At 44.8% G+C, this 14168-nt stretch overlaps 1 long non-coding RNA gene across 1 annotated transcript; it reads right to left on the reverse strand.

The window, feature by feature from the left end:
- Positions 1–1093: 1093 nt before the first annotated feature.
- On the reverse strand, positions 1094–6179 carry LOC309881935. Its single transcript, XR_014318208.1, has 3 exons — positions 6071–6179; positions 4823–5021; positions 1094–1122 (listed from the first exon to the last, which is right to left on the reverse strand). It is a non-coding gene; the product is annotated as an uncharacterized lncRNA (long non-coding RNA).
- Between the last annotated feature and the right edge of the window lie 7989 nt (positions 6180–14168).

Below are 14168 nucleotides of genomic sequence, written 5' to 3' on the forward strand. Positions count from 1 at the left end.
TTTATTACTCCGTATAAAATACAGTTACACTTTATGCAGGCAGCTTTATGCAGGCAGTTTTCTGTAAGAACCATTTGTTAGAGCCTACCTTGTAAGGGCATGAACAGGAGAGCTAGAGCTTAAATATTTGGCCTGAAGCAAAAACCTCTTCTATTACTGATGTGCGCTGTTGTACGAGTTACCTGTATATTAAATGATATTAACAAGTGCTAATAAGTAAGCTGGTCTCAAGTCCATCTAGTTCAACCAAGAAGTATCTTCCCTCTAATAAAAAAAGAACTGCAGTCTTTCTGAAACAATTCTATCAGGAGCTCAGTTCACAGAACATATTTCATTCTACAAGTGATATCACCAAACCAGCTTACTTCAGCTTACTCAGAATTGCTGGGCTTTGGCTACAGCTCACCAATAGCTCCATTCTCACACAAACAGGCAGGGACAGCAAAAGAAACTAGGATCAACTCCCTGGGCATAAATAAATGAAGTATCCTGCCTCAGCCAGCATAGAAACCCCACGAGGCATCCTGCAGTCCCACGACTAACTGAACTACTGACCTTGATCTGGAAAATTTGGGGGAATACTGGGGGCTTTCCAGTGTGTACCAGGCCTTGCAAAAGCTCACATTGGGCTGTACCTCCTTTTACAAATGATAGATTCATTGCAGTCATAAATTCCAAATGTTTCCCAGTTCTCAGCTAGAGCATGATGTGGAGAGGCAGCCAGGAGATATAACCCGTTTGTCAGGAGAAAGCTCAAGTTATGAGTTCGTTAGCAGCCACATGAGATCCCTTGTGCATGGTCAGCAAGCTTCTTTGCCCTCTGATCACAGCTGCCTAAGTTGATCCCTGCAGCCCCAAGAGTCAAATGGAACACGCTAACACCAGAGCAATATAATGTCATCTGCAAGCCATAAAGCAGGCATGAATGAAATAGTAAAGAAATTTTAAAACCTGAAAAAGGCAAAAAGGCTTGGAGAAGCTTGTCCATAGCCTCCAGGGAAATGTTCTCGAGTTTCAAGGAAAGCAGCAGTAGAAAACTCACCTTTGTCCTTGACTTGCGTAGTGTTCTTGACTGCAGTCATGGTGGATGCCCGCAGGATCTCATACGGCCAACCTGAAAGACTGGGAGGACAGGAGCACATGAGAGAGAAAATAGCGAACAGCATCAGCTAAAACATGTAAAGTCATATATATATATATGTATACACACACACACACACTTAAAGCTAGTAACATTGGATAATAAAGCAAATGCTGAACTTGTCTGCAGAACTTCTCCCCCCCATCCCAGAAGGCAGGCAGGCCATCCTGGTAAAATGCTTAGCCAGCAGGAACGTTTCTTCTGTGCCAGACATCTCAAGGCTCTGAAATGGTTAAGAAATAATGTTGTTGTCAAAAATAATTGCTGTTGTCAAAAAAGACAGAGCTGGCAGGAAGGAGTAGAAGTTATATTTCAGGCAACACCAGAAAAATGAAAATGAGTGCCAGTGCACAAGTGACAATGCTCCTCAGTGACTGGGGACACCAGGCGACACAGCTGTCAAGTGCTTGGACGTGTGAAACTGCATCGCCCCACCGACTGCAGGATCCCCGTCTCTTGGCCACATAGGCAGAGAGAAGAAGGAATAAATATGTGAAATTGTGCATGGTTTGCCGATTCATTGCCTACATTGTGGTTCAAGCCAACCACACTCTGCTACAGAGGTCACTGCCAGCTGGAGCTGGTTGAATAGCAAAGCACACAAACAAATATAAAAATATTTTCCTGAATTTGAAAAGCACTGAGTTCGGCTGGCCACAGTGGGCAGATGCTGCTGCTCCTGCTCGTGAGGGTTTCCCCAGACAGCCAAGCTCTGTGAAGCTCTCTGTAAATATGTGCAGTGTTCTTGAAGTTGTACAAAAGCCTTTCCAGTAAATTGCAATCCAGAGTATGTTATTTGATGTTTGTTAACTGGTACTGTAGCTTAATTGACACACACACAAAATACATTATTAGTGACTAATAACATGACTAGCTTTAGTAACTATTTAAATGAGGGAGAATAGATTTAAAACAAAACAAAACAAAACAAAAACTAGAAAGTGAGAGAAGCAGTCCCGTGTACAATTTGGGATTTTAATGGAAATTATTTGCACCTGCTTAAATTAGATTACAAATAACTTTAATCTATGATATATTAAAATTGCAAGAGAGTTTTCCAAGCACAGCCAGCAATTTGGCTGCTGGAACACATCATTTTTTTGGTTGTCTGTTTTGCTTTAGTCTTTAATATGCTCCATTAAGTGAAAAGGGAGTAAAACTGTGTCCTATCTTTGGAGACTGCCCACACTTGACTGGTACATGAACACGTCCTAAAAATACCAAGAACTGGACACATTTTGAGCTACCAAGTCAAAATGACAAACTTTCCATTTAAAAAGCATGTACAGCCAAAGTAGCACATTCATCTTTCTTTCATCCTGTAGACACATGACTGACAAAGCTGAAGTTTTATGTGCCAAGATCCTGCACACAATTCCCTCTGTAGACAGAATTTCTTGCCACTGAGTACTTCTTGTCCACAGACTGAGCCCTTATAATAACAAAGTTTGTGGAAACAGCGTATGGGTTCATCCTTCCCAACAAATTGATTGCTGGGGCTCACACAGGTGGACCTGCTCTCACAAATCAGGAATCTAGTGAGCAATAACCTGGCTGGAAAAATGTATGAACAGTCAAGTTTGCCAGAGTTCGAAAACCTGAATGGTTCCAAATCCACATGAGAACTCAAATCCAAAAGATATGGTTTAAAATTACTAAGGCCAAGATCGCAAAACTTTGAGACTCCTAAGCTTGCTTTTTATTTCTGCACGTGTTTGCTAAGTTCTGTTGTATTGTGGGTTGCATTCAGCTGGCAAATTCCCCCAGCACATTGCTCTGGGCAGGAGCCAGTTCACTGCAGTGCCCATCACAACACCGCCACCATCAGTGCCACCCTGTGCTGCTACATGAGCAACACAGAAAAATTCATGGTGGTTGCTGGGCATGGATAAAATCCCAGTGTACTCTTCAGCCAACAACATACGTGGTGCCTAATGGTACCATATGTTTTCTCCTCTGGTGCTGGCCCATAAGAGATCAGGAGGGAGAACTGCTGACTGGCAGTGGCTTCATTGCAGGATGAATTACAATCACAGGCTCTCCCCATCCCTAAACTGGCTTATATTTAACCTAGCTGCATAAATGGGAACAAACATAATCTGAAAAGAGTTGTGAGAAGTACTTGACTTAGTGCTGCCATTGAGGTTAGAAAGTTAAAGCAGAAGAAATAATTTGCTACAAATCCAAAATTATGTGACCACAATTCTAGACCCAATTGAGTTCAGTGGTGTTTCTTTGTTTTAAAGTCACCTTCCAATATCCAAAAAGAAAAGCTGGAAAACTGCAGACTAATGGAAGTAAAGCATAACCTAAAAATGGAGAGGGTATGTATGATCACATAAAGAATTCAGGGAAGGGAACATATCAGCAACTGAGGAAGTTCATGGAGCAGTTTCAGGGCATCTCTCCTCCTTGTATTGGAAAAGTGATCGTAGAAACATTTATTCATTTATTCCTTGGGAAAATATTTATTTGTTGTAATTTTCTTATTAAAAAAAAATGACTCTGAAAGAGCTTTTTCAGCCATAACAGAAGTAAACTTCAGCCACCTCAGCATACTCAGCCCTTACCGGGTGGGTTTGGGCAGAGCCAGCAGCAAGATTCCCATTGCCGCAGTAGCACAGCAGAGCCAAGGGAAAGCAGACCCTGACCTGGGTACATCAGCAACCAAAGGGGTCTTCCTTTGTAGCTAAGCGTAGCTCAAATAAGGTGCAGAAGGGACTGACAGAGTTTCCAAGAAAACACAAAACGATGTCAATTTTAGTATCATGTACAGCTGCATTTAGCACCTACCGCTGCCACGCCAGGATCTTGTCCGAGTGCACAGCAGCTGTGCATGCACTCTGGGAGCCAGGATGTTTTGTTGGCTACTGATGCTCTCAGTGCTCAAGATATTGCAGCTCCACCACATTACATGAACGCCAAGTGCTGAGTGCAAGCAGGACACCAGCTTTGTAACAGTGAGACAGAGTCAGGCCAGAGGGGAAGGGGCTGCAGCCCGGCCGTCTCCTTGCCTCTGGCATTAACGCTGTCGGTGCAAGTTCCTGTGCAGTCTTAATCTCTATCTTCAATACTTGGCACAAAATTTAGTGCAGCACAAGCACCTAAGTTGCAAACCTTAGAGTTCCCTTAGAGATGGTTAAGAAACAGAGTCTGCTCACTTGCCAGACCATCACCCCTGGCTAGGAATCTGCCATATCAGAGACCTTACCAGCAAAGCCTCTCTAGACTAGGAGGTTCAGTCTAAATCCCAGATCTAATCAGGCAGCTTATTTTTGTAATTTTAGTTTTTACATCAGTAACAGACCCACTCCTATATGCTTGAAATACTACGATTAGAACTGGATAAAGAATAATTTTCTATAGATATAGATGCATACACATAAAAATTCACATTGCATCATCACATACAAATCTCCCATCTAGATTAAGTGCATAAATATTGTGGCAGTTTGTGCTTGCTTGGTTTTTAAATAGCATAAAAGCAAATTCCCTCAGACTGCAGCACGGATGTTCTGTAAGAGGCTGTTCTACATTTGTAAGAAACAATAAACAGGAGAGAACTGAGAGATGATTTTGTATTTTAAAACTAAGTAGAACATAAAGTGAGTATTTCCCCCAGAAGAGCTCTCTTGATTTTAACTAATTCATTATGGTAAAACAAAGGAGAAATATATTCACCCGAGTTCTGTGGGAGTTTTTGCATTCAGCCCAGTTTCTGTGGAGCCCCAGGAGTGGCAGGATGGCACATCTGGAACATGCGGGAACAAAACAGGAGATTTGGAAACATTTTTCTTGCTCACCAGAGGAAAGAGCACTGCAGGCACTCTGCACACCAACGCAGTTCCGCCACGCTTGTTTACTGTGTGTACTTGAAAAACTAAAAGAAATGGAATTTAAAGGAGACCCCATATGATATTGCTTTAGGGCGATTTTCGCAGAGAATTGCTTGGGGCAATACCCCAGCACACTGGGTTCTACACAGCTACAGACCCAGTCCTGCAGAAATCCTTCCCTGTGAAGTCCCAGATTCAGGACAGAGCTTGACAATTTCCCAGCAGTATTTAGATGCCATAAACATTGGTTTTCTGTAGACTACAGTCACCTCCAGTGTTCAGAGCCATAAAATCTCTCCTAGATTTGATGTAGGACAGCATACAACAGAAGACCACTCAGCTCCAGCCACACACAGCACCTTCTGGCTTTTACTCCTTATTTAAATAAATGAGCAGTTTCTTTATTTCTTGCTAGGTTTGTTCTTTCAAGATGTCTGTCGCCCTGAGTTCATAGAAAAGAGACTCTCACTCTTAGAGAAGACAGGGAATAAAAGGTGAAATCCACAAGTGCAGCTGATTGCTGCACATTGCAGTTCCTGTTGCTGGCCCTGTGGCTCTCAGGGACAGTGCAAGCCTCAAGGATTTGTTAGGTGCGGAATAGGCTTCCAGCCCAAACTGCCACAGGTAAGCTCTCACATCCTCTGTACACCCATTGAGAGATGCAGGTAGAATTACCAAGGCACCTTGCTGGACTGAACCTGCACCTCCTGCAGCGTGACACCGATTTTGTGTTTTATGCATAGGTTTGTATTCTGTTATTATTCTAAAACCAAGATAACTTCACTTGCAGGGTCAATAATGCCATCTCCATCCTGACATTTAGGTCTCCCATATGGAAACCAAAGACAATTGTGATACAGGAGCCTCAGCTGGATACTCTCCCAAGTAAGGTTTTTAAAGCAAAACAACCTAAGTTATGCTATTTTGGCATACACATAACATTGGCAACAAACCACCAGCCGACAGCTAACAGCCCATGCATTAGGAGACCGAGCAAAGCAGCACTTATTATTCTTCCTCTCCTTCTGCTCTAACTCTGATCCTGAACCTAATTAAACCCGAGTGACACCAAACATTACCAAGGTTAAATTACCAGCCATTGCAGAAATGGAGACTCTTTCAGGCTGTGAGGGATCACGAGAGATCTCCAGTCCTGCCTTCAGACAGGGTGAGCACCAAATCCAGCACCCAGAAGTGTAGCCAATCCAACCCTTAAAGATCACCAAGCAGTGAGTCCTGGAACAAATACTGAAACAGACACTACAGGCAAGCTCCCCGTGCCCGCATCCCACTTACCTGCTGTTTCGCAGCCTGGCAGCTCAGCACCTGCAGGCTGTTTGCCCTTTCAGTATGGCCCTCCAAGGATCCCTCACCTCCCACCAAGTTTTCTTTCTGGTTTGTGTAACCCCAAATGAACTGCCCAGTGATTTACGTTGCCATAGGATGGCCACCACCTCCCATGCCTGTTCAGAGAGCTGCTTTGTCCAAAGGCACCCAGTGAGGGAAATCAGTGACACGATCACACAATGCTACTACCAAGCAGTGCCTTTTAACCAGTATATCCCATAGCCAGAGTGCTCTGGCACACGAGATGTCTCTGCCTATAAAGCAGCCTTCCTTTCGTTCTGTTAATGAACCTGCAAACACTGCAGAGATGCTGGCATGCTCCGGCAGGTTTCTGAGAAAGCAGGAGAAGAAATTGCTGAAGATGAAGGCAGGCATTTGACTGCCTTCCAAAGAAAGTAACATCCCCAAGAGCATCGTGGTGTACTCAGCCAGTTCCAGCTACATGGGATGAAGGCACGAATGACAAAGTTTCTTCCTAAACGTTTTATTTGCTCTCATTAGTTCCTTAAGATTCGTGTCTATTCCCCTACTAGCACTGAGGCAGTTATCTAGAAACTTATCTATAGCTCATGTCAGGAATTTCAATTGGCAGCAGATTAAGTTGGAGGTGGAGAGACCGAGTAAATGAGGACTTTTTCTTGTATCTTACAGAATCGCTGCCTTTCCTTGCAGCTGGTATGTCATCACTCCAGCAACCGACATCCCTGCATTACAGCAGCTCCCATTATTTACCTTTCCCAGCACTTTCTTTAGGAGCCCAGCACAGCCCCACCGGCAGGCACAGGTTGTCTTTGTGCCTAGAGAAGCCCTGCTTGCTCTGAATACTGCCTCACCTTATGATTAGCACTCATAATCTGTGGCTTTTACTGCAAGCATTTTACTAGTGATAGTTTTAGATATTAACAAGCTTATCAGAAAGTAACAAAACAGCCAAGAAAGCCTCAGCCTCCCCATCCCACGCAGTTCAAGAGGAGCAATTCTCGCTGACAGGAGTCTGCTCTGGCCCCTATTTAGCAGGTATCACATTATAGTGCAGTAATCATTTTTCTCTTGCTCTCTGCGAAGTGGGAAGTGAAGTTACCATCGTTCTCCTAACAATGTGAAAGATTAAGGAGTTCATTTCCAAATCACTGCAATAAAGCACAATTGGCAGGCAGGGTGAGAAGGAGAATAAAAAAAAATTTGTACAAGTAGCAGGCTGAAGTAGCAAATGGCACTTTTGAAGCAAGGCTTTGCTATGTGTTTTCCTTGGGAGACTTGGAGGTACCCATCTCCTGAGGAAACCAGAAACAGGCAGGGGACAGGTAACCTCTGCAAAGCCAAATCTGAGCTGTCACTGCTCCACACGAAAGGGCTGAGAAGGGGGAGTGTGATTTCCCTCCCCTTTCACACGCCAAACAGCTCCTTCTCACTGGTTTAGTTAGGCTATAAATAAAAGTGTCCTGTCATCATCTTGGCTGATCCACCCCCTCTGCTCTCCTTCGGGCTGGCTCTGCCGTTCCTGGATTCCCTGTGCAAGAACAAGAGACGAAGGGAAGCTCCTGGGGCTGACATGGGACATTCAGGCAGTGGATGGCCCTCTGGATCACCCTCCTCGTGCCAGAAATCCTTCCAGGTCCTTGTAATGGAGCCTCAGACACCGGGTGCCTCCCCCGCGCCCCAGGTGGCTGGCTTTTAGCAGCAGGAGGCACAAAGTCCACTGTTTGATTGAATATTGAATATTAGAGACGTGCTTGGGCAAGGCTTATCACACCATCTCTGCAGATCACATGATGTGCTGTGCTCCCAGACAGGGGCACAGCCTGCTCCCAGCACAGGTGAGGAGGCAACAACAAAGAGAACAGGCCATTTGGCTGAGCATCACCTGCACACACCTCTGGCCAGCTTCATTTCAGGTTTTGTTTCCTTTTTCTTTCTTTCTTAAAAACAAACAAACAAAACCAGCAACAACAAACCAAAAAGCAGAGTTTATGTATCCACAGTGTATATGAATGTACCGCTGTGATGTACATTTTCACTTGCCTCAAAGTGCAGGTTTTCAGTTGGGATAAGAGCAAATGGTTCTTCCCGTGCCGTGTCTGACTCAGCCTGAAGCTCCTGCCTAACCCTGGAAGCGAGGTTCCCTCCGAGCTGCAGGAAGCCGGAGCACTTGGGAAAACTCCCAGTCAGATGGCATTGCAGATGCTCCAATTGTCAAGCTCCAAGTCCTTAAATAACATGATAATATCAGGGAAATGGCAAGGGACAAAGACTAATGTGCCTCCTTTTGTCCCGGTTTGCCTTCTCGCTTGCTATCTTGTCTATGCAGAACACAAACCCTTCCAGGCAAAGGCTCTCGGTTCCCACACAGCGGGTAATACAATGGGACCCTAACTCATGCCTACAGATCTTTCCCTAACACATTTGTATTATCCAGCTTGCCATCTTGGGGTTTGCTGACTTTTGTATTTGTGTTTTCAACACGGGAATTCAGAAGAGGGCCCAGAAAAGAGCAGAACCACCTCAGAATGCATTTTAAAGCTGTTTTCCATTTCACAAATCTTCACTGCACAGGGAGAACAAGGGAGAACTCTCCGAACCTCTCAGGTTCCCTTCCCTCCCCACAGGTGCTGAGCAATTTAACTCCCTGCTTTTTCTAGGTGGCTGCATCTGCTCAGCATGGCAGTGGTTTATATCAGGCATTAGAGCACCGTGCTCAGCAACTTGCTGATCTTCCCAAAACACTTTAGTGCATCAGCTCTATCTATCTATAGACCTTTCTTTGTCTCCCTTGTGAGAATGCAGTTCTTCTGGCACAGGCTGAAACTATTATTTCAGTTAACATGGGCAAATGAGTGCAATGGACAACATCAATAACACGTACCAAATATTTCCCTGAGTCAGAGGTCTTTCAGGACAGCATTGGAGATGCCTCTGGTGGGTCCCACAGAAGCACTCAGTGCTTGGTACATAGTCTAAAAGCTAAAATTTCACTTTGCACTTTAAACAAAAGTTAGATTTCTGGTCAGCTGAACAAGTTAGAAATGAAAGAAGCATGCCATGTTACAGTTTGTACTCCAGAACAGAGAACTGAGGAACTCCTAAACTCCTCTGAAGTCAATACTGGTACATAATGCTTCCTGGAGCTCAAGACTATGTAAAAGAAAAAAAAAAAACAAAACAACAAAAAACACTAAGTGACAAGAAAATGAGTCATCCATTCTTTTGCTTTTTTGTAATTTGCTACAGGATGCAGTTCTAGGGGTTATTTTTAAACAAACAAAGATTTATTGATTATAGGATTTTTTTTCCTCTCTCTCTTTTTTTTTTTTTTTCTTTTTAGTTTGAAGCCTCTTCTTCTAAGTCAGTGTGCTAGTGTCTCATGCCTGTAATAGTTTGCCCCTGAAGTGCCCGTAGATCAAATGGTTGAGATATTGTCTTGGGATATGGGAACAGGTTTGACTTTTTACAGTTCCAAAGTCTTCCCTCTGTAGACAAGGGCAAGAATTTTGGCTTAGCTACGTGAAGGTGTTTGGATGCCTTATTCCTATTTAAGTACCTAATTCTTATTACAGAGGAGCTACAAATATAAGCACCTCTACAAATCTGGGATCAACTGAGCTTTACAGCAATCCATCTATGAATCAGGGGTAACTTGGTTGCTCCACGTGTCAATAGCGAGAACAAGTACACCAGATCACCCTCAGATAAACAGAAACTAATACAAACCCAAAAGTTTATCCAAACAGCCTTCTCCTGCTCAGCTTCCAACACTACACTCATTCCCCCCATTTGTCCTCTCTTGGACCCAGCCTACCCCAGCAACTCCAGACCGAGTACCAAGTATGATGCTTTGCTCAGGAGCCTGCTTCTACAGGGACATTCACAAATGAAGACAAATCAATTAGAGGCAGGAAGTCAACGTGCAGAAGTTAAAGCATGCTGATTCCCCCTGACCCCTCTCTTGGAGTGAGCCGTGCTGAGTCTCAATCCTCCTTTCCAAAGGATTAACATGGATTAACGGCTGGCAGACTGACAGCCTTCAAACCGTAACCAAGGGATCATTGTCGGCCCATCCCCGTTCCTATTGCATTCCTGTGGTGACTGGTGCTGGACATCCAACTATTTAATATGGATACTGATGACCTGCAATAAAATAGAAAATCATTGCAGGCAAAGCATGCTAAGGACACAAAGACAGGAGAGCAGCTAACAGCAGAGAAATACAGCTCCCTTGGTAAGCTGGCTGCAGACTGACAGCAGGCATTTTGACACAGCAAAGCAACAAATGTACACCAAGTGTGCACCAAATCTGCAGGAGGCCAGAGGACTGCAGCAAGTCAGGGCTGAGGAGGGCTGCAGAGTCGAAACAGAAACACCTGGTCTGGTACTCCCAGTGCTGCATGGGGCCACAAAGATGAACACTGGCTATGAGACAGAAATATCAAGAAACAGCTGGAAAATCCTCCTATTTCTGTACCTGGCACAGGTTTGCCAGCTTCTGAAGTGTCATGCCTAGTGCTGGTGTTGACAGGAGAGGCAGACTGCTGGTTTGGGAAGGGCTCAGGGAAGCATGGTGGAAATATCACACCAAAAAAAATCTCATAGATTTGCTGGAGGAAGAGTAATGGGATTACTTCATGGGCAGTTATAAATACCTAAGGTCAGGGACTTTTTGTCAACATTTTTTGGCTGCTTGGACTAACCAGCTACAGCATTACCAGCCAAGCTGAGCACACACAGCATGATGCTACAAAGACACATTGATGGGGATGGCCGAGGGGGATTTTCCTAAATGCAGCTGTGAATTTGCAACCTCCAGCACTTTATGCATCAGAAGTGGATGTTTTTCTAAAAGATTAACTAAAGGAAGCCTCATGACATTTGTTAGGTGGGTGACAAGAATGCTCCCTTCCAGCCTTACAGAGCATGCTTTTGTATTCCCCTATTAACACACTGAAGGGCGTTGCGGTGGTAGTGTCAGTGCTGAAAGCTGCAACCAAGCACTGAGCTGCAGGACTTGTGTGCGAGCAAGCCCTCCTCCTCTGCCAGGGCAGCCCAGCCGCTGCTGCCAGCTGTGCTCGCTCGCTGTTTGTGGTCAGTCCAGTCCTGCCTCTTCAGCTCCTCGCCAGCTCAAGGAGACCTGCAGCAAAAAAAAACAGTCCTGGAGAACCCTTATTCAAATGCTCACACAGGTGTTACAGTTTTATGGCTAAAACAATCCCCTCTCTCTCATGCTCAGAGTTTTATTGTGAGTATTGATCCTGCCCTGTGCGAGCTAGGGTGCTAATACCTCCACTGAGATATTTACAGTCCCCTGCCACCGTGCTCCTGCGGCACGGTGCCGTATGTCACTGCTACCTGTGAGGCTGTTGCTAAGCCATATTATTCACTGTTTGTTTTCCTGGATTCCAATTTCTATGGGTTTTGAGCACCACTTTAAAAGCATTAATGTCAGTTTTCATACATTTGCTACTGAAATTGAAAATAGCTTTTTGCGTTGCCTTGAATTAGAAGTGAGGACACTATGAACCCTAAACAGTGAGGTGCCAATATTCTCCTCCACAAATGCAGTTCTCCATATAAATTCAGACACCCTTTAAAACGATATAATATTTCCAAAGCACATGCAGATAACCTCTACCAACCTTGGTTTTCCACTGAAATTCAGTTGCAGAGCACTTTTATAATGGCCATATAGAGGAAAGCTGTCATCTTGTCATACCAAGAACCCCAGCCTGTCCCTTTATAAACCATTTTGACACTGGCTGACAAGAAATGTCAATTTTTATATTTTTAGAGAACAAATCAGCTTTCTGGTCTCTTGAACCAATACACTTCAAAAATGTGTATCCAGCCTGAGATTCTACAGATAATAATTAGATTGATTATCCATAAGAAAAACCAAGCTCAGTTTATGCCAGTGTTGTATTGCCTTCAGACACTGACATTCCTCCGTGACTCCCAGGATGCTGGCTCTGAGTCAGGGAAAGACTGCAGGAGTCACCATGTCTTGTGCATGCTTCTGGAGAAAATTTCAGGGCATTTTCTCTGGAAGAGGCACCAGAGCCGTAGCATTTACCACCTGAACCAGTGCTCTGGCTCTCACAGGCAGCAGCTGCCAGCCTGACACTTGCTGTTACCAGGTCCTGGCTTCACCTCCCTAGAACTTGTCCAACTCCCATGTCTGGCTAATGCTTCTCCTCCAGGTGAAAACTAGTTTCAATTTTGTCAGAAATTCTTAACCAAAGTATTGTTCCAATGTTAGGATACAGATTTTTATTTTTTTTTACATCCTTTCACATGAGAATCATTAATTCTTACAAGTTTTACTTTGCTTTTGCAGGGTTGCTTTCTATTGTTTTAATCCTGACAAAGACACAGGAGTAATTACAAAGCCAAAGGTGACACACAAACAACTTGCTCCAGTATCAAGTAATTGGTCCTGATTTCAAAAAATGCCATTCCCTTGGTGGAACACCCGCCAGCTCTGGACAAGCTGATGGCAAGGCACGGCACGGGGTAACATTTGGGTACCGAAGCCTGCACACGTGCGAGTGCAAAGCCCCGTGGCAAGCAAGTCCCTGGGGATTTGGTTCTGCGTAGCTAAGAAGGGGATTGCACCCATGTGATACCAGTGTCTGCCTTAGGAACTTTCACGAGAGGCACATCGGATTTGCTTTATCCCTTCAAAACGGCAATGGGAAGTAATCTCTAAGAAAAGAGGAAAGCATTAGTATGCTGCCTCTAAGGGATTGCTCCCTTACAGACCTAGAGTAAAACATCAGCCTGCTGAGCCTTGCGCTGACTTTGGAAACCAAGGAAGAGGTGCTAATATGACACAGATTTGACACAAAAATCATCTCTCAGGAAAAAAAAAAAATAATAAAAAAAATAGTGGCTATTGCATAATAATGTAGTGTCTGGTTGTCTGCTGGTGGAAATTAGAGAGAAAATTAACTGAAGAGCTATTTGCAGTCAAAGAACAGAAATCTGATAAATCTGATGAGAGACAGGCAGCGCTGCCAGGGAAGGCAGCACGTGCTTAGTAATGACAGCAGGGCTTAATACCATTTGTAGAAATGGGGAAGAAGAAGATCTCATTTTTGTCACAACCAGAGATGTTTCTGGATTATTATTGCTTCCCTGGGGCAAGGGGGCTCTGGCTGAGTGTCTCCATCTGCACCAGGGCTTCTCCTCCTTCCTTTCAGCCTGGTCCCAAGGTGGCTCGGAGGGGACAGCAAGGTGGGGACAGCAGGATGGGGACACCTGCTCCCACCACCACTCCACCTCCAGCTCCTGCACTTCTCCAGTGGGGAGACTAAGACAACAAAGTGACCCCCTGCTTCCATCCCTGTGGTAGCCCCATGGGCCTGGCCAAACCCACAAGGACATTTCCTTTCCAATTGCTATTCACAATTTAAAGCTGAAGCTTCACTTCTTTGTGAAGGTGAAGAACAAGTCTCTCACAAGGTCGGCTTTTCCTTGCTGCAGCCACACACCCCTACAAGCCCTACAAGTACATTGGGGCTGTCTGAGCTCGGCTCAGCTTTGGCTCCATTTACCCCAGAGCTCCGCTTTGGAGGTCTCGGCCTGCTGGCTGAGCCCCATTCTCCTGAGGGGATACACATCCCCAAGAAGCCCGCGTCTGAAACTGGTGACAGTTCCCGAAGGTGCCCCAGTCTCTCATTCTGGGATGCCTCGCTCAGACTCCTTGAAGAGAAGTAAGTAATGACTTTTCCTGTGACAGGTGCCAATCTGAACTAAAATACCTCTTTTCTTGGCATTGCTTTTTGCCACCTTCCTGGGCTGCACAAGCTGTGAGTGCTGTAGCTCAGTTCATCCCCAGACCCAGCAGGGCAGCA

This window comes from Aythya marila (genome assembly GCF_965140915.1).
Source record: "Aythya marila genome assembly, chromosome: 10".
Taxonomy (NCBI): domain Eukaryota; kingdom Metazoa; phylum Chordata; class Aves; order Anseriformes; family Anatidae; genus Aythya; species Aythya marila.